Raw genomic sequence first — 27,091 nt, 5'->3', positions numbered from 1 at the left:
AATAGGGCAGAAAATAACTATTTCTCTGGTCCCCAAGAAAATATATGATCATCTTTTAGTAGTACAAGAAACATAAAGAAAACAGAGAGGTTCTCACTATAAGAATTTGATAGCTTTATGAATTTTTTAATTACCTTGATCTCACTCCAAGACTAAGATAACTATTTTGCCATTTTTAACCACAGAAGACATGTCCTTCTAATCTACAATGAAGGGACAGTGATGTTTTTAGCCTTTCTAAACATAATGTAAGGTAATCACTGGATCGAACTTGGACACTTAGGGCTTTTACATGGTTTCTTAACACTCTATTTACTTTGAGTTTATGGAGCGTTTCCTTTTAAGATTCTCATTGATTTTTGGAGTGAAAAATAATACAATGTGATAGAATTAGATGATGGGGATTTCAAAAATCTGAGCTAAATAATGACTCTCAGCCAGTTTGTAAAACCAAGAACCAGGACATCTTCCTAACTCAAAAAAAAAAAAAAATTCTTTTCTCAATTTACCATTCTTCTTATAAATACCCTGACTTCCATCCCTCATATCCAATGTTTAGATTGGTAAAATCGTGCTTCTTTAATGGAGCATTCTTTGACTCACATGGTTGGAAGTAATCACTCCCTCCTCTAAAACACAACAGCAATCTACCTATTTACAACATTACCATACCTGTTCATAGACTCAAAGCTTATTAGTCTAATATTAGATTTATTTTGAGTAAATGATAGTAACCCCATCTGGAAAGCAGTTTTGTTTAATATAGTCTTTCTATTATAACTTTACAGCCAATGAGTGAAAGACTCTACCTTGCCCCTAGTAGGTGCCTAATAATGTATTTGAAAACATAAATGTAGAGATGAATGAGCTTCAACTCTTCTCTAAGATAACTGAATTCATAATACATTGATTTAAAAAGTAACATGTATTAATTATATTTATGAACAGGTTCACTCTTTTCGCTCTTATAGTTAAATAATAATTATGTAAGCTGATAAAATTTACTTGATTTTTCATGTAAAATGTTGCCATGCTAGTTCTTACTGAAAACCAGGATTTATATTTATTGCCATTAAATTTTAGGCTGCTACTTTCATCCAATCATCACAAACCATTTTTTTTTTTTATTTCTTTACCTTTAGTCTGTGATTCAGAGCAATATTATCTCCTGCTAGAGTCATATAAATCTGGGAAAATTTTACATATGAGGTATCATCAAAAACTCATGGAAAGGGGGTTTAAAAGATAAGTATATTTTGCCATAAAAATTTGGAATCCATTAAGAGTTTTTTTCATAATATGCATTTTTCATGAATTTTTGGAAGATTCTTCATAGCCATGGATTTCAGAATTTTTGTATCAATATACATTTATCTTTTAATTCCATTTTTCATTAACTTTGTGAAAAAACCTTGAATATTTGAACTTCAAAACCTCCTCTTATCAGCAAGCTCGGGAGATCTAGAAGGAAGAAAATTAGTGAAGACATAGCCAAATTCAGCAGCATCATAAATCAACTGAAAAAAAATGGACATCTACAAACTAAGTTATCCAAAAAAAGCAAAATATATTATTTTCAAGCTCACATGGACCATTCACCAAGGTAGACCATGTTATGTCTCATAAAATACATCTTAACAAAATTAATGGAATTTTTACTATTATTTTTAAGGAATTTATTAACACATTAGATTAACAGGGTTACAGAACATGCATGATAATTACTACAACACAGTTCTCATCAATTCTCATGTTAATGTGATACTAATACAAAGAGAACAGATTTAATGGAGTTCATAAATACAATTCTAAAAATACTTCCTTTTCTCCCTCACTCACTTCCATCTTCTCTTTCTCTTTCTTTTTTAAATAATTTTAGAGATAACATTTTTAATTTATATTATAATCAAAGGCTTAATACTCCACTAAATAAAGAGTTCAACAAATAAAAAGACCCAATTCAGTGAGAATATAGGCAAGAGCTATATATATAATCAAATGAAAAGATTCAATTACATTCATATACAGCAAATTACAAAATAATCACAGGTCACATACTATACTATATAGTAGATAATTCTTAACCATTAGTTTGACAAAGATACAAAACAAGTTTGAAAAACTAAATTTGTAGCAATATTGAGACATACAAGCATTTCTTTCTTTTCTAATTTTAGCTCCCACATACAAAGAAGAACAATACTTGTCTTTCTGTGTCCAGTTTTACTCAATATGATGCTCTCCAATTGCACCTTTTTATGCAAATGGTAGGGTTTCATTCTTTTTTATAGCTGAATAGTACTACAATGTGTGTCTGTGTATGTATGTGTGTGTGTGTGTATCACATATTCTTTATTCATATACTTGATGATAGACACTTTGGTTGATTCTATATTTTGGCATTGGGAACAGTGCTGCTAAAACATGGCAGTGTAGGTACCTCTTGATAGAACATGTTCATGTCTTTTGGGTACATACCCAGAAGTGGGATTACTGGATCCTATGAGAAGTCTATTTCTAATTTTTTAAGAAATCTCCACACTGTTTTCCAAAGTGACTGCATTAATTTACATTCCTAACAACAGAGTATAAGGATTCCCCTCTATACAAATCCTCAGAAGCATTTGTTACTTTCTGTATTTTGGATTTTAACCATTCTGACAGAGGTGAAGTAATATGTCATTGTATTTTGACTTGCATTTCCCTGACAGCTAGTGACATTGAGCCTTTTTTCATATACTTGTTGGCCATTTGTACCTCTTCTTTTGAGAACTGTCTGTTGAGGTCCTTTGCCATTTCTTAACTGGATTGGCTATTTTTTGGTTGTTGTTTTTTTTTTTTTAAAGATTTATTTATTCATCTGAAAAGTGGAGTTACAGAGAGGGAGATGCATAGGCAGAAAGAGAAAAGTCTTCCATCCTGTGGTTCTCTCCCCAAATGGCTATAATGGCCAGGGTTGTGCCAGATGGAAGCCAGGAGCCAGGAGCTTCTTCAAGGTCTCCAAAATGGATGCAGGGGCCAAAGCACGTGGGCCATCTTCTGCTGCTTCCCCAGGTGCATTAGCAGGGAGCTGGATCAAAAGTGGAACATCCAGGATCAAACCAGCAACCATGGTTGTTGAGTTTTTTAAATTGATGATATATCTGAGATATTAACCCTTTGTCATATAGGTAGTTTGCAAATAATTTTTCCCATTCCATTGGGTGTCTCTTCACTCTATTGACTCTTTCCTCTGCTGTGCAGAAGCTTCTGAGTTTGATATAATTCCCATTTGTTGAAGTCAGGTATTGTGATGCTTCCAGCTTGATCACTTTTGCTACTCTGGGTCTTTTGTGATTTCATATGAATTTTTAAATTGTCTTTTCTAGCTCTGTAAAAGAATCTCATTAGTATTCTGATAGAGATTGCAATGAATCTGTTGATTGCTTTACATATTATGGAATTTTTTGTATCTATGAATTATATTAAATCTGTTCCCTTAGCATTGCACATTTTAATGATATTGATTCTTCAGATCCAAGAGTAATGAATAGTTTTCCATTTTTGTGTCCATTATGATTTACTTCATCAATGTTTTATAATTTTTATTGTAGAGATATTTCACTTCTTAAGAGAATTCAAATCATATAATGTTCACTCTTAGATCACAAAAGAATTAACCTAGAAGTCAAAAATAGAAAAACAGCTAGAAAATTCCCAAATATCCAGAGATTAAATAATATCCTTCTAAGAACATAACACAAGAATAAGAGAAGATATCTCAAGAGACATTTTGAAGTGCACTGAACTACATGGGCACATGGGTGCAACTGGAAGAGAGGAAAAACTTCTAATGTTCTATTGTACAGTACAGTAACTATAGTTGATCCACCTAATCTATCACATATTTAAAAAAGAAACATCACATGATCAAATTAATAGATGCAGTAAACACACTTGGCACCTCCACCTACATCAAACACTAACATCACACTTAATGGTAAGAAACTAGAAGTCTTCCTACTAAGATCAGGAACATAGCAAGAATTTCTATTTCTATTTCCATTGCTTTCAACAATGTATTAGAAATCCATTCTAATGTGATAAGACAGGAAAAGGAAATAGAAAGTGTACATATTAAAAGAAGAAATAACTAAGAAATGAAGTATTTAGGAAAATTTGATAAATATGTATCAGGGTGTTACGACAATCATAATGAAAGAAATCAAGTAAGAACTAAATAAATATTCCACATACATGTGTAGAAACATGTTAATTATTCCCAATTTCATCTATAGATTAAATGAAATTCCAATCACAACTCCAATAATATATATCATAGATATTGACAAACTGATTCAAAGTTTCTATGAAGGAAAAAAGACCAGAAATACTAACACAATATTTAATGAGAAGACCAAAATAGAAAGACTGACAGTATCTCAACCCAAGAAATATATAAAGCTATAATAATCAAGATAGAGTGGTATTGGCAAATGAATCATCAAATTGATCAACAGTCAGAATACAGGTTCCAGAAATAGGCTTACATAAACATAGTCAAATGATATTAGACAAAGAAAGTAAAGTCAATACAATAAAGAAAATAATATATTTTCAACAAATGATATTGGAATACCTAGACATCCACATGTAATAAAATTAATCTGGACATAAACCTTATATACCCTTCACAAAAGTTAACTCAAAATGAATCATACACCTAAAAGTAAAATGCAAAAGTTTGAAACTCCTAGCACATAACAGAAGAAAAATGAGGATGACACATTTTTAAAAACTCAATTTGGCACTGAATTTTTAGCTGCAACACTAGAGACATGACCCATGGGAAAATACTGGTAATACAGACTCCGCTAATAAAAAAAAATCCATTCTAAAAAAGATACTGTAAAGAGAATGAAAACATAAGGCACAGGACAGAGCAAGATGGTGACAAAGTAACACTCTCCAGTGATTGTCTTCCCACACAAAACCAATTTGAACAGCTATTTATGCATGAAATTTCCTTCCTAAGAGCTAAGAAAACAAGGGGAGGTATCACAGTACTTGACTTTAATATAAGAATGAGAAACAAGACAGGAAGGAAAGAGTGACCCCACATCTCCCCTCCCCTAACTGCAAATAGTACAACCTAGAGAGAAAATCCCTCCTGCTTGGGGAAAGGTTTTAGATTTAGAATTCACTACCAGACCAACCACAATGAAACCCAGTATGAGAAATAGCCCTCAGCCACTTCCAACAGGCCAATCCCCTGGACTGATCATCTGTACCTGTGTTTGGCTGCAAGAGGGCTGCCTCTACCACATTTCCCCCATCCCCAGGTTGTAGAACTAGAGCAAGACTCCATCCCATGTGAAGGGATAGGACAACTAAGCATAGGACCTAGTCTTGGAACTCATTGTGCACTAGGGAAAAATCCAACACTGGGCAGACTCCAAAACCCCTGTCTCCTGGCTTGAAATCTGCAAACAGAGACTTTGGATTGATCCAAGTGACAGAAAACCACAACTCCTGTGCAATGGACGTGTATTCAGGCCAGCATTAGCTCTAACTGGACTGTAGAAGTCTCAGGCCATGAGTTCACCACAGCAACAGGAAGCCCAAAGCACCATGAATCTTGGTCCTATCCCTGTATTGCACTTGTCTCAGCTTCAACTGTGACCCAGCATTGTAGCATTGGTGACGACAGCACTGCCCACCCCATCCTCCACCAATCCCAAACAGCACACAGAAACAACCATTATCTGATTGAGAATGAAAAAGGACATAGGCATAAGTGAAGACTTAGTAGTGCAGTGCTCTTCTATCATAAGGACCACTGTCAGGCAGAATCCAGTAGCACCTGACCATGGCTGGTGTCAATATACCTGGGTCCACTCCAGCTCCATCCAAACAATTGGAGGGAGGGGAGACCCTTTTTAAAATATATTTCCAGTCTAAGCTGTAAAACACACCTTAACAATTTTGAAATTTGAGTGTGGGGTGCTCTCTAGTGCTGAAACGGTGACAACACACCAACTGTGGACTTCTGGCAAATGTGGACTTAGGGTGCCATCTAGTGCTCACATAGTGGCACTAATCCCCCAGGTCAGAGAAATTAACCAACATGCTTAAAATTTGTGAAAAAGCAGGCAAAAATAAATAAATAACCTCACATTATGAAATAGACATAAATAACTAATACTTCAATATATAGATGTTACTGTATGCCAAAAAGCATAAAGAACTTCCAGAGAACAAGGATCTCATTTAATGGACACAATAAGTTGCCAAAAATCAATTATATAGACATTGATATGAACAAACACAAATAATTTCAAATACTATCTGTAAGGAAACTCTAATTTCAAGAAAGCACAAAAAAACTATTCAAATCTTTAGATATTGAAATTACTATTTTGAAAATTAAAAATCTAGAGCTGAAAAGGATGCTAAAGAAAATGAAAAATGTGATAGAGAGCATGAACAACTGAATACATAAAACAAAAGCAAGAATCATTGACTTCAAATACAGGAAATTTGAAAATATACAGCAGAGGAAAATGAAAAAAGAATGAAGAAGACTAAAGAAAACTAATAGTAACTTTGGTATAGCATCAAAACACTAAATATTTTGGATTACTGGGGTTTAAGCAGGGCTGGAGAATGCCAAGGAAGTAGAAAACTCACACAGAGATAATAAAACTATAAGTTGGTATCAATAATTAGATAGTAGATAACTTGAAAAAGGCCTAAGCTAACAAAGGCATACAAATGAGTCTTAAAACTTTATTGAAAGTGTATATTGTGAAAATTTATGAATATATTTCAGAAACTTTCTGCAGCAAAATAAACATGGAAAAGCTTCTTTAAATGTGACTAAACAGGGGCTTGAGACTTAAAAAGGATAAGATGAATATCAATTTGAAAACGGCCCCTGTCAGAACACAAAGTCTGCTAAAATTGGAACAAGAATAAGTATCAAATTGATAGCAAAAGTTAGGTGGAACAATGGTAAAAACATTGATAATTTACAAACTATTTTGTGGGATAATTTCTCCAAAGAAATCTTCATCTTACAAAACAAAAATTCATGTTAAGGAGTAATGAGACAATGTTGAAGAGGAAACTTGTGGCATCTCATTGAAATGAATTCACAAGGAAAAATATTGCTCTTGTTCATATTTTATTTTTTTAAGATTTTATTTACTTAAGAGTGATACAAGGCCAGTGCCATGGCTCACTAGGCTAATCCTCCACCTGCAGCACCAGCACCCTGGGTTCTAGTCCTGGTTGGGGCGCCGGTTCTGTCCCAGTTGCTCTTCTTCCACTCTAGCTCTCTGCTTGGCCCGGGAGGGCAGTGGAGGATGGCCCAAGTCCTTGAGCCCTGCACCCGCATGGGAGAGCAGGAGGAAGTACCTGGCTTCTGGCTTCAGATCAGCACAGCACACCAGCCATTGCGGCCATTTGGGGGTGAACCAACAGAAGGAAGACCTTTCTTTCTCTCTCACTGTCTAATTATGCCTGTCAAAAAAGAAAGAGTGTTACAGAGAGAGGAAGAGACAGAGAGAAAGGTCTTCCATCTACTAGTTTACTCCCCAAATGGCTTCCATGGCCAGAGCTGGACTGATACAAAGCCAGGAGCCAGGAGCCAAGAGCCTCTTCCAGGTTTCCCATATGGGTGCAGAGATCCAAGCACTTGGGCCAACTTCTGCTTTCCCAGGCCATAGGAGAGAGCTGGATCAGAAGAGGAGCAGCCAGGACTAGAACGAGGGCCTATATGAGATTCTGGTGCCACAGGCGGAGGACTAGCCCACTATGCCACAGTGCCAGCCTCAATTTAGTTCAGATTTCAATTGAAGAGGACCAATAGTTAACATAAATAATAGCTAACATCATTAACATCCAATTAGTTAAGTTTACACAATTCTCCCTGGAAATTTAAGTGGAGCAAACCTTCTACTCAATTAGGGACAGATCATATCAAAATTATGTCCAGAAAAGAGCAGAACTTTCAATGAAAATTTTAAACAAATGGAATTAAAGTCTTAAAGCATGTCTTTGAAGAATTCTAACAGAAGACGACACATGGCTTGGTCATTATCATACTGAAAACAAAGCACAATTAAAGCAATGACTACCAAGAGATAGAAGAGGTCTAGTCAAAGCAAAACCAGACCAACTAAGATCAGACTGTAGCAACAGTTTTTTGGAATGCTCAAGGCATTTTGCTCTTTGATTTTCTGAAGTCAGGGAAAACACTCCAAGACATTGATGTGGGATTATATCAAATTCAGAAACTGCTGCACAGCAAAAGAAATAAATGTGAAGAAACATCCAACAAAACTGAAGAAAATATATGCAAGATACTTATTTGAGCAAAGATTAATATCCAGAACATACCAGCAACTCAAAACCCCCAAAAACAAAAATTAGAGTTAAGATATGGGTGACAGAAGTTCTCAAAAGAAGAAATAAAAATGTCCAACAGATTTATGGAAAATGCACAATATCACTAGCTGTCAGGGAAATGTTAATCAAAGACCCAATCAGATATTATCTCACCCTTGTCAGAATGGCCATTATCAAAATGACAGAATAAAAATAATGCTGGCTTATATATGGAAAAAGGGGAATTCTTATATACTGCTGTTGGGAATGTTAACTAGGATAGCCATTGTGAAAAACAGTATGGACATTTTATAAAATGCTTTCTCTGCATTTGAGATAATCATGTTTTTCTTTTAATGTTTAGATTGGTTAATGTGACATACCACAATTATTGATTTGTGTATGTTGAACCAAGCCAGTATACCAGGGATAAATCCCACTTTCCTAGGTGAATGATCTTTTTCATGTGTTGTTGGATTTGATTAGCTGATATTTTGTTAGGTATTTTTGTATGCATGTTCATCAACGATGCTGGTCTATAGCTTTCTTTGTTGTACCTTTTTGGTTTTGGAATTAGGGTCATGCTGGCCTCACAGAAGGAGTTTGGGAGGAATCCCTTCCTTTCAATTGTTTTGAATAGCTTGAGAAGAATTGGAATTGGTTCATCATGAAAAGTCTGGTGGAATTTAGCAGTGAAGCCATCTGGGGTTTCTTTGTTGTGATGGTCTTTATTACTGGTTCAATCTCTGTCTTGGTTATTGATCTGTGGATTTTCTATGCTTTCATGACTCAATTTTGGTAAACTGTATGTGTCCAGGAATCTAACCATTTCTTCTAGATGTTCCAATTTATTGGCACATATCTCTTTGTAGTAAATCCTGATGATTCTTCTTATTTATACCTCACCAATTCTATTGTCAAGGCTTTCCACTGTATTTTTCATTTGAAATATTGAATTTTTCATTTCTAATATTTCAGCTTGATTTCTCTTCAAAATCTCAATCTCATAGGAAATTTTTCCTCCATGTCATATATGGAGTTCTTTAATTCATGAATTTGCTTACCATTGCTTCTGAGTAATCCTAAGATCATTCTTTTGAATTCTTTTACAGGCATTTCATCAATCTCTTTGTCTTCACATTCTGATATTGAAGTGTTGCTGTGCTTTTTCTTTAGGATCCACATGGTCTTCCTAATTCTTATTTCTTGAATTTCTATGATTACTTTTTGGCCTTTGTGAAAATACTTGTTGGTTTTCTCCTCTGCTGGATAATCTTTGAACTATGCCTCTGTGGTTTACTGGGGTGTCTGCTCTTTCAGTGAATACCCAGAGGCTTAAGCTGGGTGTGGCCAGGGAGCTCTGGTCAATGCTCCAGGGTGGGACAAGTATCCAGAGTGTGGAATCACACCCTCCCCTACTCTATTCCAAGGTGAGAAATTCCCAGGGTTAGCCATTGTGGGTGTGATGCTGCATGAACTGCACAAAGGATCTGTGTAGTTCTCAATGTGAACACAGAACCCTCAGCAATGATGCACTCCAAGCAGAGAGAAGTTATTACCCAGAGACCTAATCACACCCCATTCTGTATCATGGAGTCACAGGAGTCCCACAGTCACAGAACGCAGGGCTTCCACAGTTCTGAGATGCTTCATCCTGCTATCCTGCCCCACCCATAGAGAAAGCAGAGATGTTCCGAAAGCCCACTGTCTATGGGTGTTCCACCTTGTCAGCTTGAGCCTCAAAGCCTGTAATAACGTTGAGAGGATGGGGGCACCTCACAGTCCTTCATGGGTGCCCAGCTTCCGCTCAATCCTCCCAGCCATAATCGAAATCAATGGGGAATGCAGATTTTTCCCTCTGGTAAAATCTCCTGATCACTCGCAAGACAAGAACTCCTGCAAACTCTACTTAGATAAAAATGGTGCCTTCTCCCTACCAATTGCCAGGTGCACTTGTTGGGGGATTGGGAGAAAGAAACATGCTTTTCTTCCACTGAATTAGTATTCTCTGCCCCCCTTTATGGCTCCAGGCCAGACTCAAAGACAGTGCGGTCTCAAAGGCTCGCCCTCCAGCAATATCATCGGTGGCATGGCTGCCACAGTCTGTTCTCACCTGTTCTCCAAAGCTGGTGTGTCCTCCAGTTCCTGGCTACGGGGCTCATGTGTGGTGTCAGTGTTCATTGCTGCACATCAGAACCTTCCACACTGCTCCACCTCATCTCCCTTCCTCCTGTAGAATTTCCACTGCAAACTTCTCTCCAACTTTTCCCTGGGAATGAACTTCCTCCACTTTTTTTCTACTAGTTTCCCAACATGTTAAGCAGTACATCTTTTCCCTATTCAGCCATCTTGGAACCTCCAGGAACCTCTTTAAAAATTAGAAATAGATTTGCCATATGATCCAGGAATCCCACTACTGCATATATACCGCAAAACGTGAACTCATTTTATCAAAATGACATATCTACCACATTTATAGCAGCATGGTTCACAATGGCCAAAATATGGAATCAACCGAAGTGTCCATCATTAGGTGAGTAGATAAAGAAAATGTGCTATGTATACACAATGGAATATTATTCAATTATAAAAAAAGAAGGAACTCATCACTTGCAGCAAAATGGATGGAACTGAAGTATACCATAGTGAATAAAATAACACAGATACAAAAAATAAATACCACATGTTCTCCTTTATATAAGGGAGCTAAAATTTAAAAAAAAAAAATCAATCTGACACAGGATGTTGATTACTTGGGGCTGGAAGGGATGGAAGAAATGAAAGTTTTTGGAATCTGGGGGTAGTTCATTAATTGTGAAAAAGATAGTAAAAAATGTTAATAAGGGACGTGAGGTGAAAGGTGCAGGTAAGCTCTTTTTATTACTAGCTTACAATTTTTGTTTTGTAAATTTAAAACCATTCTGAAATGCAATGTTAAATTTTTTAAGTAAAATAAATAAAAAGCAGAGTCTGCAAGCTGACAACTGCACATTTCAGGAAACAAAAATTGAGAGAAAACTCAAACATCTACCATCAGTTTCTAATTAAAGAGTACAAGAAAAGAAGTTACATAAATATCCAGTCAAATTAAAAAAGAAAATTGGAAGATTATATTTAAGGGATAGAATCAGAAACTTTTGGTTTCTAGACAACATTAAAGACAAGAAGAAAATGTGATAATGACACAAATGGGATGATTGTGAGGAAGATATTTACTCATGGAGTCTCTTCTCAGCAGGCTGCCAATCTTTGGAAAAGATAACAGAGAGATACTATTTTTTTTAACTTTTATTTAATGAATATAAATTTCCAAAGTACAGCTTATGGATTACAATGGCTTCCCCCCCATAACGTCCCTCCCACCCGCAACCCTCCCCTCTCCCACTCCCTCTCCCCTTCCATTCACATCAAGATTCATTTTCGATTCTCTTTATCTACAGAAGATCAGTTTAGCATACATTAAGTAAAGATTTCAACAGTTTGCTCCCACACAGAAACATAAAGTGAAAAATAATAGATGATTTTTTAAATGATGATGAAATCAGATCAGAACTATTGTCATGTTTAATCCCAGTGAGAGTCAAGTTGGGAATTGATAATTTCTTCTTTTTTTTTTTAACAGAAGATCAGTTTAGTATACATTAAGTAAAGCTTTCAACAGTTTGCACCCCCATAGAAACACAAAGTGAAATATATTGTTTGAGTACTCGTTATAGCATTAAGTCTCAATGTACAGCACGCTAAGGACAGAGATCCTACATGAGGAGTAAGTGCACAGTGACTCCTGTTGTTGACTTTACAAATTGACACTCTTGTTTATGGCCTCAGTAATCTCCCCATGCTCCAGTCATGAGTTTCCAAGGCTATGGAAGCCCCTTGAGTTCACCGACTCTTATCTTGTTTAGACAAGGTCATAGTCAAAGTGGAGGTTCTCTCCTCCCTTCAGAGAAAGGTACGTCCTTCTTTGAAGACCTGTTCTTTCCACTGGGATCTCACTCACAGAGATCTTTCATTTAGGTTGGTTTTTTTTTTTTTTTTTTTTTTTTTTTTTTTTTTTTTTGCCAGAGTGTCTTGGCTTTCCATGCCTGAAATACCAGAGAGATAATATTAAACATACAAGAGTGAAAATACATTATCCGAATATCTTTATATGGACATATTCCATCCTACCAAGAATCAAAAGAAAGGACTCACTTCCTTTGGATATGCATTCAGAAACAGATTGGTAGATCTATTTTTAATCATTTGAGTAATCATTGGATATACCAATTTACATTCCCACCACCAGTGTTCCCTTTTCTCCATATCCTCACCAACATTGCTACATTTTGGCTTTTTGATAATAGCCATTTGACAGGTGTGACAAAGTATCTCATTCTGTTTTTGACTTGCATTTTCCTTATGATTAATGACATTGACCTTTTTCATATACCTGTTGGACATTTGTATCTTCTTGAGAAAAATACCTATGCAGATATTTTGCTTATTTTTAATAAAGTTATCAGTGTCTCAAAGAGGTATCTACGCTGTTTTGTTTATTGCCACATAGCCGAGAATAGCCAAGGTTATTATTGAACAATAGCCAAAATATGGAATCTGTGGGGAGCAACTCGGACTAGACTGTTACTGGAATTAAGACTTATTCTATGCATCTGCTCTCCCACAATATGGCGCTGAGAAGGGAGTAACAACTTCTATGCAGCTGCCTCTCGCCAACCTGAGTGATGATCTGCAGGAGCTGATCCTGCTCCTGATTGGAGGAGAGCAGCGTACTCGGTGTGTGGGTAGCAGAGTTGGGATTGGTGGAAGAGGACTATAAAGGAGGAGAGAGACAACATGCACGAGGAACATCTATCTGAAGGAACACCTGTGCAGCCCCCGAGAGAGCTGGCCAGCGGTGTGCCGCTCCCCCGCGGAAGTGGGGAAAGTGGCAGGGGGAACCGCCCTTCCACGGAGGTGGAAGGGACAGTAGCCAACCCGGGAAGAACCAGCAGGAAACCCGGGAAGGGCCGAGCAGACAAAAGAACAGCGCAGGGTCCTGTGTCGTTCCTCCACGAAGAGGGGGAGCGACATAATGGTGCCGTGACTCGGATAGGAAATGTAGGTAGGGTTTAATGTCGTTCCTCCATGAAGAGGGGGAGCGACAGAATCCACCTAAGTATCCATCCATGGGCCAACTGACAAAGAAAATGCTATATATAAATATATATATTTTTTTATTATTTAAGGTATAGGAATTTTTCAGTTTGTTCAGCTTTTTCTTTGCTGTTAGTATTGAGAGTTGACATTTGTTCTTATATGCTGAATCAAAAGTTACATAATTCTGGTATTTTTCAAAATACCAGAAATATACCAGAAATACCAGTGAAATATAAATATATATTTCATTATTTCACCTATGTGTGGAATCTAAACATGTCAAACTCAAAAAAGCAAGGTTAAATGGAGTATTCCAGGAAGGGGGAGGTGGAGTGTGGAGGGGGAAATGTTGGTCAAAGGCTACAAGGTTTTGGTTATGCAGAGTTGTGTATATATATAATATATTGCATGGTGACTGCCACTAATATTACCATACTGCTTACCTAAAATTTGATGAGAGTAGATCTTCTGTATATAAAGAGAACTGAAAATGAATCCTCATGTGAATGGAAGGGGAGAGGGAATGGGAAAGGGGAGGGTTGCGGGTGGGAGGGATGTTATGGGGGGAAGCCATTGTAATCCATAAGCTGTACTTTGGAAATTTATATTCATTAAATAAAAGTTAAAAAAAAAAAAGTTCTGACCACACATAAAAAATGCTTTCTGTGTTATAATAGGTATGTTAATTATTATAATTATGATAATCACTTCATAAAGTATATCAAAAATTATATTGTATCTCATAAACATATAGTATTTCCTTAGTTATTTGAAAGAGAAAGAAAGAGGGATCTGCCATTCATTGGTCCATTCTCCAGATGCCTGCAATAGCTGCAACTGAGCCAGGCCAAAGGCAGGAGTCTATAATTCAATCCAGGATCCCACATGGGTGGCTAAGACCCAACAACTTGAGTCATCACTTCCTGTCCACCATATTGTGCATTAGCAGGAAACTGGATTGGAAATGGAATCAGGGCCCAAATTCAGGTACTCCAATGTGATTTATGGACAACACATGCAAGAAAACATATCCATGGTGCCAAGTGCATGCCCCAAATATAAAATTTTATTTGTCAATTATACAACATTAATTGTGAAGTAAAAAAGAAGAAACTAGAGACACAGAGTGACACAAAGAAAGGGTTCAAACATGAAGAATCTGGAGGTAAAAGTTTATACAGGCAGTCCTGTTACTATTTAAACCACTAGTGTTAGCAATAAAGTCACTGAAATTATAGTAAATTCATACAGAAATGAAAGCATAATTCTTACAAGATAAATACAAAAATAATTCAAGTCTAGCAAAAAGGTAGAAATAATTTATCAGTAACATGGCTAATTTTAACATAACTTGAATAAATATGAGCTTAGAGATATATAAACCTGGATTAATCATCCCTATCCTATCCTCTATGTTAACTGAGGCAAATTACTATGCTTGGATCCTATCTTATCTATAATATATGTACTTTATCTGTAGTACGCTGAGGGATTAAGCGAAAGAACAAACTAAGACCCTAAAACATAGTTGAAAGTACATAAGAGTCCAATTCCCGCCTCTCCACTGTGTTAACTTTCCCTAAGAAACAATTTTTCTTAGTCGACTGACTACAAATCATTTGTGTGTGTGTGTGTGCGTTTGTGTGCATGCATGCATTTTTCTCTTTACCCATGGTCCGTCATCACTTTATCATGGCACTATTCTTCCAAGTTCATTCTCCTTACATGTTCTGCTGTCCAGCATGTCCTATGAGTTTAGAGAAAATACCATGCATTCACATTCTGTAGTAATTCCTTCATCTTTTTCTTCAGATTACAACAAACCATTACCATGGAACATATATCATCAGTTCAAGTAATCATTATTTTCCATTCCACATGTTTTTGTTAATCTAAAAATTCACTTTGTCCTAAATTAAATCTTTCCTAACACATTTATGCTTGCAGAAATTTCTCAGAATGTATTTATCTAAATTGATTTACAATTAACAAAAACTCGTATTATCTCTATGCCTCCAGTTAAGGTCCTTCTTTATCTGTAAAAACCTAGAATTAAAACAAATGTCACCAGTCTACAGAAATCAAAGGAATTTGGCACTTATTGCCCTCTACCCAAAATAGGAAACCTGCAAAACTAATTAAAGTGTTCAAGTCATGTACAGGGAATATTTCAATATCCTAATGTCTCAGTAAACTAAATATTTAAGTGCACTTGAATTTTCCTTAAATATATTCATTTGATCAACTTATTGTAGAAGCTTCATCATTCATATAATCTTGTAGTTGATTCCTAACCACAATGAAATGTCCTACATATGATTATGTGAAGAAAAACAAAAGAAACCTATATCTAATACAATATTGAATTCATTCATGAATTCATTCAAGTTGAACTCTATTTTCATAATTTACGAATTATAAATTGGTCATTTTTATATTAACACAAAAAATATTTTATTTAGGGAATCCATTCCAAAGCCCCTACTGTAATGAAATTTTGAATAGGATTAGTTTTTATTTTCAAAGCTCTGTTCATAACTAGAATAAAAATCAGCCAGCATTCATACTTCTAAAAAAATTCACATAATGACTTACACCTCTTCTCTCTGAATCTTTTTCATTTCTGTCTACCTAATACACAATAATCCTACAAGACTTTAATATCCATTGTCAGTAGTTTTAGTCCCCAGGAGCTGAAAGTGAGCCTTCCCATTTTTGTAGAAAATAGACTCCATGGCCAGAACTCTGGCACTAAATGACCTCATGCATTCTAGTAAAAAGAAATGCAATTGAACCAATGATACATATAGCCACACAGCACTGAACAAAAATACTCAAATATTTAATGCCCCATACATTTATTTTTAATGCTTATGTGTTTTAATGGTAAAATTTTGAAAACATCTTTCTCAGACTTTTTTTTAAGATTTATTTATTTATTTGAAAGTTGGAGTTACACAGAGAAGGAGAGGCAGAGAGAGAGAGAGAGGTCTTCTATCTGCTGGTTTATTCCCCAACTGGCCACAATGACCAGACCTGAGCTGATCCAAAGCCAGGAGCCAGGAGCTACCTCCAAGTCTCCCACGTGGGTGCAGAGGCCCAAAGACTTGGGCCATCTTCTACTGCTTTCCCAGGCCATAGGTGAGAGTTGGATGGGAAATGAAGCAGCTTGGACTTGAACCGGTGCCCATATGGGATGCTGACACTGCAGGCGGCGGTTTTACCAGCTATGCCACGGCACCAGCCTCACTCAGACATTATTAAGAGCACTGTTTCTCCAAAGGTCACACCCAGATTGCACCATCAGGCATTTCTACAATACTGACAAAGTTTATGGAGAATATAACCCATTCTTTCTGAGCCTAACATTACTTTCAAATGCCTAGGTAATGCCCCCTCAAATCAAGACATTGCCATTAACATCAAGTAAAAAAAAAAAAAAAAAAGTAAAATCCTACTAACAAAACTATTATGAGAGAAACTCTAAAGTGACAAAAATGTGAGAATGCAATATTGGATAAAATAGAACACATAAGTTCAGTAGCTGGGAGAAACCAGTCAAGTGACCCCAGCAAGAAAGAAATGAGCTGAGTCAATTTTAGATATGTAGTTATACCAGAGGCAGAATTTTAAGTAAGCCAGTGCTAGAAAGGATATTGTTGGCTGGGGTTAATATAATACAATCATAACCCAGGGCAAATGCATGCATTCACATAATTTTTATCATCACTTGTTAGGTTAAAAAAATAGTAATATCAATAAAAACTCATATTTCTCCTTCTTATTATTTTAACTCCACAGTCTCTTATGAAGCCTCAATGATAAGAGAATTTTGTAAAGTTTTTTCACACCTTTCCACTAGAAAGCTAAATATTATTTTATTCCCAATGAATCTAATTTTCATCTCTACATTTGGAGAACTAGCCAATATACAATTTATTGGACCATCTCTATGAGAATTAATTATTTTTACTGCATATTAACAACAGAAAAAAATGTGAGAGTAAGCAGTCCAACTTCTGACAACTTGGTGGATCAAGGGAGAGGGAGCATTAATAAAGCATCTCACCCCAGCTCACTAAATTGCATCACTAGCAAGCTAGTTGGTAACTTCAGAAGTTCCTTGCCAGCTGGAGACGGTTTGATGACCTGGGAGAGGTAGGTTGCTCTGTCCTGTCCCAGGCCACAAGAGTCCTGCCCCGACTGACACTTGACACATTCTTTGGGGTAGACCAAAGCTAAACTGACACAGAAAGCAGAGTAGCTGTTCACACTCCAGTAGTGGATTCTTCTAGAACAGGATGAAATTCTCTGATCCCTAAAGAGTTGAATGAAAGGAGAAAAAATGTACAGTACTCAACTATCAACTATATTCACTACATTATAGGTCTCAGAAAACAACTCAAACTTATTCCTCTTATCTAACTGAATATAACTAGCAGTTGAATACTTATATTTTATTGCTACTAGGAGTATTTGGAATGTTCCTGTCATGGAAGATGTTAAATGTTTGAAGAGATAGATGGCTTGGTTGGCTTGATTTGGTCATTCTTCATTGTATTCAAAAATCATAGCATGACTTTTTTTTTTTTTTTTTTTGACAGGCAGAGTGTACAGTGAGAGAGAGAGAGACAGGGAGAAAGGTCTTCCTTTACTGTTGGTTCACCCTCCAATGGTCTCTGAGGCCAGCACACTGTGGCTGGCGCACTGCACCAGGTGCTTCTCCTGGTCTCCCATGCGGGTGCAGGGCCCAAGCACTTGGGCCATCCTCCACTGCCTCTCCTGGGCCACAGCAGAGAGCTAGACTGGAAGAGGAGCAACCGGGACAGAATCCGGTGCCCCCGGGACTAGAACCTGGTGTGCCGGCGCCACAGGTAGAGGATTAGCCTATTGAGCCATGGCGCCAGCCCAGCATGACTTTTTAGCCCACAAATTATGTATAGCTATAATCTGTCAGTATATTTTTTAAAAGAAAAAAATATCTGCAAGTTATTTATTAGTTTGTTTCAGGTGGGCATATAGGCTTCATCACATTTACTTCTTTTAAAGTGTATCTTTCAATTTTTAAGTTTAGACCTTTCATGTGAAATTGTATAATGCTTATGTACTACAATTATGAAATTATGAGCTCACAGAATTCCTCAAACAGTATAAATTGCTACAGAGAAAATAGAGTGATAGTCTACAACATGTTTCAGTTCATCTAATCCTTACTTTTAGACTATTTATTATAAATGTATCATGTCTTCTCTCAAACAATGCTTAACACATACTGTTCTTTCACTGTGTAACTACACACATACAAGACACATAAATATATAGGAGTTGATGGGAAAACAGTCCAGGAAATATAATTTTCCTATAAATTTCTAAAATAGACCAAAAATCATGAAATCATAGTATGATTAAAGGGATCCTAAATAAAGAGAAAAATACATGTTTTTTTTTTTTAATTTCTTAAGGTTTATTTACTTGAAAGGCAGAGTTGCAAAGGCAGAGGCAGAGAGAGAAAGGTAGAGAGAGGTCTTCCATCCACTGGTTCACTCCCCAAATGACTATAACAGCTGGAGCCAGGCTGATCCAAAGCCAGAAATGTAGAGCCTTTTCCAGGCCTCCCAACGTGGGTTCAGGGGTCCAATGACTTGGGCCATCTTGTACTGCTTTCCCAGGCCACAGCAAAGAGCCAGATTGAAAGTGGAGCAGCTGGGACTCTAACCAGCACCCATATGGGATGCCAGCAATGCAGATGGCAGCTTTACCTGCTACAACATAGTGCCAGCCCCAATTGTATGTTCTTAATGTACTGAATTTTACATTTTTTTCAAGAATAATCAGAATAGTTTTTAAAGAGCTTTTACCAAGTAAACAGAAAGAAGGAAATCAATACAAATTTATTTAATATTATTTATTACACAGAAAGAATATTTTTTTCTAAAAATATTTTAATGAAAAAGTTCTTTCTGTAAACATTTCGTTATACTACAAATGAAACATTTGATCCATTACAGACCACCTGAAAATCTTAAAAATCAGAACATAACCAAAGTTTTAGAAGTAATTTCAATTATTAGGTAGGCTTAATAACTCTTGTATTACCAACACATTTGCATGCTTGTTCACTGCTTTGTGAAATCAATTACCAGAACTCTCAATACTGTCATCAGAAATGTTTCAAATTGCAACACAATGGAACTCTTAAAAACCAAACCGAATTCAATTATGGAGATTTAACAAATGGACTTTATTTTACCATACAAATAGTCTTATAGGATATGAGCATAAAGTCAGCTTTTTAAGAAATGCACTGGAATCAGTAACCTACAGAAAGAATATTTTTATTGTACTTAGTTTACTTTAAAAATTAATCGTAGGGCGAAGTCCAGATATCCCTGAACTTCAGGAGAGAAGCAGAAAAAATCCAGTTTCTTATTTAACACATACACAAGACTAGAATCTCTGTTCCAATATCTATATAAGACAGGATAACAACTTTATTGTGGAGTTTCTATGTTAGGAAGATATATTAAAAATCACAGTGCATAGGGTAGATGTCACTGGATCCAGAAGACAACCAATTAATTTATATATTATTATATATTTTACAAAAGTTTTATTTTATAGATCCACAATAGGAATCCAAAACCAGAGGGTTTTTTTTATGTCTTACAAAAATCTTCACTCTCTAATCAAAAATAATTTTATAAAATGCTGCTAACAGCACCCTTGTCCAATTTGGAACCATATGGATTGAATCTTCTATTTAGTTGCACATTTTTCTTCCTAAAATGTATAAACACGATTACAAATCACTGCTGAGTGACATTCAGAAGATATTGCAAGGGCGTCTACTCTACCTCTCCTGTCAAGTGTGTTTCAGTAGAAGGATTATTGATGGAAAGCCTGAGACACAGATGAAGAGAAATTAGAGCTATGAGGTATAGAATTGCAGAAATTGCATCTATACAAACAGCTGAAAGCAAGATGATATTCTGTTCAAATGTTTCCCATTTCAAAGAATTCTCTAGAGTCCCATTTACTCCTGACAAGTACTAACAGTGCTTACAAGTTTTCTTCAACCCGTGAATTGCTCAAATTAAGAAAATAGTTTTAGTTAAGAAGATAGCTACATCAAGACTTGAAAACTGCAGAATAAAATTTGAAAAGGATTTTGTCAGACAACAAAATCTATCCCTGGTGCCTTAATTCTCAAGACAAAACTATGAAGTAACTGGCTTTTGTTTAATGCTATACTACAAGAAAATTATTTTAGCTAGCCATAAGCAAAAACCAGCAGATCACAATGTATCCTTCATAAATGACACTAAAATAACAGCATGACTATAATAAGTACACTGTAGAAAATATAAAACTGTGACTATCTTCCCAAACATTTCATTGTTTCATATTACCATATATATAATTCTATTTTTTCCTGATTGCTCGTTCAAGATTTTTCAGTGTTTTCTGTGTCCCTAGTTCAATAGGGTGCTTATAACAATTCTTTGATTAAAAAGTTCATATTATATAAAATTAGGGAATATCAAATTTATTTCTTAATTAGCTCTTTTATAATGCAGGACTTCTCAGAGCTTTTAATTTGCTAGTGTATATTGTGATAGTAGGGAAATTAATATTCAGAATTTCCAAACTTTTGACAACAGAAGCCATTTTATCTTCATGCAATGCCTTTGGCTCCTCTTCTAAGGCATATACATAATAATTTTACAGGCTTGCAGTTCAGACTATTAGCATAGAAAGATGGGCTGTTTGCCCAAAGACCAACTTCACCAATATTTGATGGTGAGAAATGTATGGTAGCATAAAAACATTCTGCCTTGAAAACTGCAATTTTACCCCTACCTTTCCACTGAAGCACTCTCCACTCCAACTAGTCACACTGGCAGGCTTACTGTAAGTCAAGTAGTCACAGCATATCCATATAATCACAGATGCTCATGGGACCATTCAGACCAGCTTGTTCTCCTGAAAACATACCTGGACGTGAAAAGTAACATCCTTTTCCATTTTGGTAATGACTTCTCTTATTTGTGTTTGTAATGTAATGTTTGTAATTACTATGCTGAAAAATTACTACTTAGGTTCCATAAATCTTCCTGCCATTTCTCAGAAATGACCTTATATATAATAACCAAAACCTTTTGTCAAATTCTATTTCACTGGAAAAAAAAAAAAAACTCTTTTTTCTTTAGAAAGTCTAAATTTGTTTTCCCTTTTATTGTCTGTTTAACAAACAACATTGAGAGTTGAAATGCCATCCATTTGGAAATAAGAATTTGGTCCCACAGAATTTGTGCTACATTCCTTGACTTTGGAAATGGAATCATCATTGACATGACTGACACTTTGTTTTTGTCACTTTGTACTCACTTTCGATTTTTACTATGGCCTCCATTCAATAAGCATCTACTTGGTGCGAGAAATATTGCTGAGAAGTGTACACCTATTGTCTCGGTTTATCTTTGCAGAACACCATGCTGAGATTATCATTGACCTAATTTTGGAGATGAGGAAACAGTTTTATCACCCAAATCCCCAATTACTGAGTGACAAGTTGAGTTTCAAACTAATATGTATTTGATTTTAATTTCCTAATTTCGGGATATCAACAAGACATCCATGTTATCATTTCCAGCAACCCCTTATTAAAGTAATAATCATATGTTATCAAAGCAAATAAAAGACCAGAGGTGCACTTCTTTACATCTTCTACCAAAAGGTAATATATTTAACTTCCTGAGAAACTGATTGAATTGATGTATAAAGACAGTGAAACAAAAACAGATAATCCCCAGTATGTTCCATGTGGTGGAGTGACATACACATTAAGTCTTAGAGACTCTGAACTCAGCTTATTTTAGAGCCAGCTCAGTTATATTGCCTCTTGCAACATTATTTATGGTACTATGGTACGGTTTTTTTTTTTTTTTTTATAACTGTAGTACAAGATGTCCTTATAAAAGCATTGAAGTCTTCATATGAGAACTCCTCCCTACAAGCCCTGGTTAATAAATCTTAGCTATGAAGTGAAATGCAAGAGAATTATTGTATAAAAATGCCCCCTTTATCAGCAAATGTGCTGACTATTCAGGTTGCATGATATCAGTGTTAATAATTAAACAGAAATGAAAGGTCATGAGAGACAGAATAGCAGTTGAGGCTACTATGTCATGAATTTATTAAAAGATTTTCTCTTTGAATAAAACACTATTATGAAATATTTTGGCTATGTGATACCTTAATCCATTTCTCTATTTCATTTGATCTAACATGGCTTCCTTGTGGGTTGGACGAGACAATGTATGCATCTCAGAATAATCAGACTTCAACACCCAGATATTGGAGGTTTCCTATAAAAGAGATTGATTAACTTCAGAAAATCATGGTAAAGGAAGAAGAGAACAGAAACTAACTTCATTAAGTACCTACTAAGGGCCAGGAACTTTGAAGATACTTCTATCATGTGTTTTCATCAATCCTTACAACTCTAAAAATTAGGTGTTTTGCAAATGAGAGTTATTGATGAAATGATGTCTTTGCTCTCTTAATCTGTCAACTAGTATGAAATTCAGCCAGGGTTCAAACAGATTTACTGGTTTCAAAGACTGAACTCATACCCAGACATCCTCTCCTGGGTTAGTTTCATGTTCTGACCACTCCGTAGAATTAGAAAGCACTTTAAAAGTTGGAGGGGACCACAGAGACCTCTTAGTCAATCTTCCAGTCTACCCATGAGAAAAAAAAGGACCCTCAGAGAATGTATAAAAACCCAAATCAAAATTTTCTTGGTGTCGTAATGAGGAATTAAACCCATGTCTCTTTTATTTTAAAGATTCATTTATTTGAAAGGTAGATTTACAGAGAGGCAGAGGGAGAGGCAGAGGAAGAGAGAGAGGGAGGGGGAGGGGGAGGGAGAGGGAGGCAGAGAGGGAGAGAGGGAGAGAGGGAGAGAGGGGTAGAGAGAGAGAGAGAATCTTCCATCTGCTGTTTCACTCCCCAGAAAGTCACAATGTCTGAATGTCTGGAGCTGCGCTGATCTGAAGCCAGGAGCCAGGAGCTTCTTCCATGTTTCCCATGTGGGTGCAGGGGCCCAAGAACGTGGCCATCTTCTACTGCTTTTCCAGGCCATAGCAGAGAGCTAGATTGGAAGTGGAGCAGCTGGAACTACAACTGACGCCCATATGGGATGCCGGCACTGTCCACTGTGGCTTTACCCACTATACCACAGCGCCAGCCCCAAACCCATGTCTCTTGATTAATGCTCATTTTGTCTTTCTACTATTTTTGTTGGTTTTCTTGCTCTCTTTAAGATGGTTAAAAAGCTTTACCTCTTTTCACAAATCCAGAGGATGCCACCCACACTGCAGAACCCAGAATCCTAGGTCAGAGCTGTTTGTCGTCTCGTTTAGGGGTGTGTGTGTCTGTGTGTGTGTGTGTGTGTGTGTTTTCACATATAAGTGCATTTAAATATCCACTTTATTTTTTAAGATAGCTACAGTGAATACATGTATGCATTAAAACAGCAAGTATTTTATGACTAAGAATCTTCCCAGAACCATAGTGGTCAGAGCAAAGTATGCAATATTCTAAACATAACTCCACCTTGAAATTCAACATACTTTTGGCATGTTGAGTTCAAAATCCAGTTTTTGCATAATTTCCTCCAGGAAACACTTGTTGAAAACCTCTTCAACATAGCCCGCCCCCAATAAAGTCTAATTAATTCATACCCTTGTTAGTCCAACATTGTTTACAAAATTATATTATTCTACTTATTGAACTATATTTCACTTTATTTTGTTTACTACTTTTATTGTTAGATCGGAAACAATAAATGTATTATATTCATCAGTGTTTATCCACACTCAAAATATTTAGGCACTCAATAGATGTATGTTGAATTGAGTTAAAGTAAATTAATTGATCTGTTTTAAATCTAACTGAATTTATTGAAAGTTTCATTGGTAGCTGTTACCATCTGATCAATCAAGTTACATCACCAACATCCTGGTCACTTCAAGTCTTACTATGTGAATATAGTACTTTGAGTTAAGTTTTTATAACCACTTTACCAAGAAAATCATTTATTGACTTTGACTTCTGTTTCCACATCAGGAATACATGGGTGAACAACGGGATGAGAGGGACCCAGCACAGAAGGTCCTCATGCAGTTGTAGTTTAGCTTGCTTGGGACAGAATGTGTTCTTCACACTTTGCCCTGTCACTTTAGCTGGATTACGATAAGCACTAGAAGCACAGAGAAGCACAGGAGCAGAAAATTAGACATGCTCCATATCTAAATATAGTGCAAGAGAGAAACTCTGAGGATCAAAAAGCGACATTGAGGAATTCTTTACCTCAGTCCTTCACAGGGTATAACGTCAGAAATCATCAATGTATTAAAACTGATTTTGGATAACTGTACATGGATGTTTGAAAAGCATTTTTATTTCCAAATATAGTACTTTTAAAAGATATACTTGATAATTAAAATATTAAGTTGCTCAGCTAAACCATAGGCAATTTTTATAAATTCCTGTTAGTCTATGGTCAAACTGTTGGGCAAATGGCATTCATTTTACGAATATGTAAAGCAAATGCTTCATGGAGAGATGCCAGGGCCACAAATAACCTAAACAAGTTGAACACGTAATCATCCATGGTGAAGTAGAGAGAAATCATGCAACTAGACAAAAATAAACCTAGGGTCTGGAATGCTTGCAATACAGAAATGGTGATGGAAGTGATCTGCCTTCCATGGCTATAGAAGAAGAAATGCATTTCTAGAATATCCAGGGCTAGAAAGAAAAATTCATGTTCTCTCTTTGCCACTGTTACCACCTAGGAAATGGGGATTGATAGTTGTACTGGAGACAGGCACCTTGTAAATGAGAAAGGCCTGTCCAGAAGGGCATTATGGCCCACAGAAGTCGAGCTCCTGCACTGTGGATCATATATCTTTCAAACTTTATAACATAGATGGATGGATGGATATGAAATATATCGTATATATTTCAACTTCATTTCAGATCTGGGGTTTGTGTAAGTCAGAGAGATATCTTAGGAAACCTTGATATAAAACCAAAAGACTAAGCTGTAGTGTAGAAAAGTTAAGGATTTCTGAAACATACAAAAATATTAAATAATTGTTAAGATATTTAAATGGTGCCTAGATAGACTTAATCAAAAACATGTTCTTTGGATATTCACTTCAAATGCATTATGGGAAGTCAGTAAATAGCTCTCCTTTCATATTTTAAAAAATGATTTTTCTGTTGCAATAACTTCTCTGTCTTAAATCTGCCTGTGGCAACCATATTACAAAGATGAGGATGCAAAGTTATCTATGTTAGTATAAGTTATTTTTAGAGTCAAATTTGAGAAGAGACTAAATCTCTTAAATTTGATTCTGCAGTCTCAATTGTGATGTAGTCTCAAAAGTGATGTAGATGTCACACTTACTTAGTGCTTTTATTTAGGAAATAAAAAAGGAAACCAGAAAATCACCCTGACACTCCCTACTCCTAAAAAATAGCTCAATATCCTGCAACATATATGCTAAAGAGAAAAATGTAAAAGTCTTGTTCATTGCTTCATAATTTATTGATAAAAAAGAATGAAATAATATATACATGATTTTGACCCTCAGAAAATATGCATTCATTGGGTCAAACTAGGAAAAAATTAAAAATAAAGACTATTTAGTTGGAATGTAGGGTAGTGAGAAGGGCAAAGAACTATGTGACTTCAAATATGGATTTGCAGAGATATCTATGTAGAGGTGATTTTTAAAGCCACTAGTAAAGATGAGAACTCCAAGGGTGAAATCTGACAGAAATATCCTTTGATTCTCAGACCAAGAAAGGGTGAGAAGTGAGGCACACAGATTCATAATGAAATACTAAAGCCTCGATTTTTCACAAGAGCAGGAGGTAGAGAAAGAGCCTCATTAGGCAGCTGATTTCCTCTAACCCTATTGAGTCAGAATGCTGGGCTTGTTCCCATTCTGATGATTGTTCGTATATAGCTTTTTAGCTACATCCGGCTCCTAAGTTACAGAAAGTACGCACCAAACTCAGATATGCAGAGAAATGTTGTGATAATTATTTGGGAGGGTAATGCTAAGGTACTTGCCAGCAGAGCTATACCTAAAACACTACAGTTGAGGATAAATTCTGTTGTCTCCAATTCTTACATCCCATTAGGCTAATATGTAGAATATTCTCTCCTTTCAAACAAATCAGGCTTCTTAAAAGAATGGCTAGGATTTTAAACTTCTTAAATTTAATTTTGGCCTTTTTTTCTCATAGGTATCCTCCCTTAAAGTTGACCAAAAAACTAATAAGACAAGCAGAGCCTTTGTTTATTGATATATTGAAAATAACATTATATCTCTTGATATATTACAAATATATAGACATACAAGTGCACTTCAAAATGTTCATGAATAAAGAAATTAAATGGTAAGTTTATTTTGGTGCCCAAAACACCCTGAAATCTATGCATAACATTTTTCATAATATGCATTTTTCCATAAGTCTTTAAAGACTCATTGTACATAAA

At 35.9% G+C, this 27,091-nt stretch overlaps 1 long non-coding RNA gene across 15 annotated transcripts in view; it reads right to left on the bottom strand.

The window, feature by feature from the left end:
• Positions 1-27,091, bottom strand: part of LOC103346257 (uncharacterized) — a 1,098,305-nt gene that overhangs the window by 788,990 nt on the left and 282,224 nt on the right. For 6 of the 15 annotated variants that reach the window (XR_007923860.2, XR_007923861.2, XR_011380320.1 and 3 more), the window contains 2 exons: positions 22,765-22,877; positions 20,178-22,021 (listed from right to left, as the gene is read on the bottom strand). The exons of 8 other annotated variants lie outside the window; for them this stretch is intronic. This is a non-coding gene — a long non-coding RNA (uncharacterized lncRNA). Of the gene's footprint in view, positions 1-20,177; positions 22,022-22,764; positions 22,878-27,091 lie in introns of those variants that run through there. One more of the 15 variants, XR_007923875.2, reaches the window with a different exon arrangement.

This window comes from Oryctolagus cuniculus, chromosome 1 (genome assembly GCF_964237555.1).
Source record: "Oryctolagus cuniculus chromosome 1, mOryCun1.1, whole genome shotgun sequence".
Lineage (NCBI taxonomy): Eukaryota > Metazoa > Chordata > Mammalia > Lagomorpha > Leporidae > Oryctolagus > Oryctolagus cuniculus.
The sequence above is the reverse complement of the archived record's forward strand: the minus strand, read 5'-3'. Positions and strand labels throughout refer to the sequence as shown.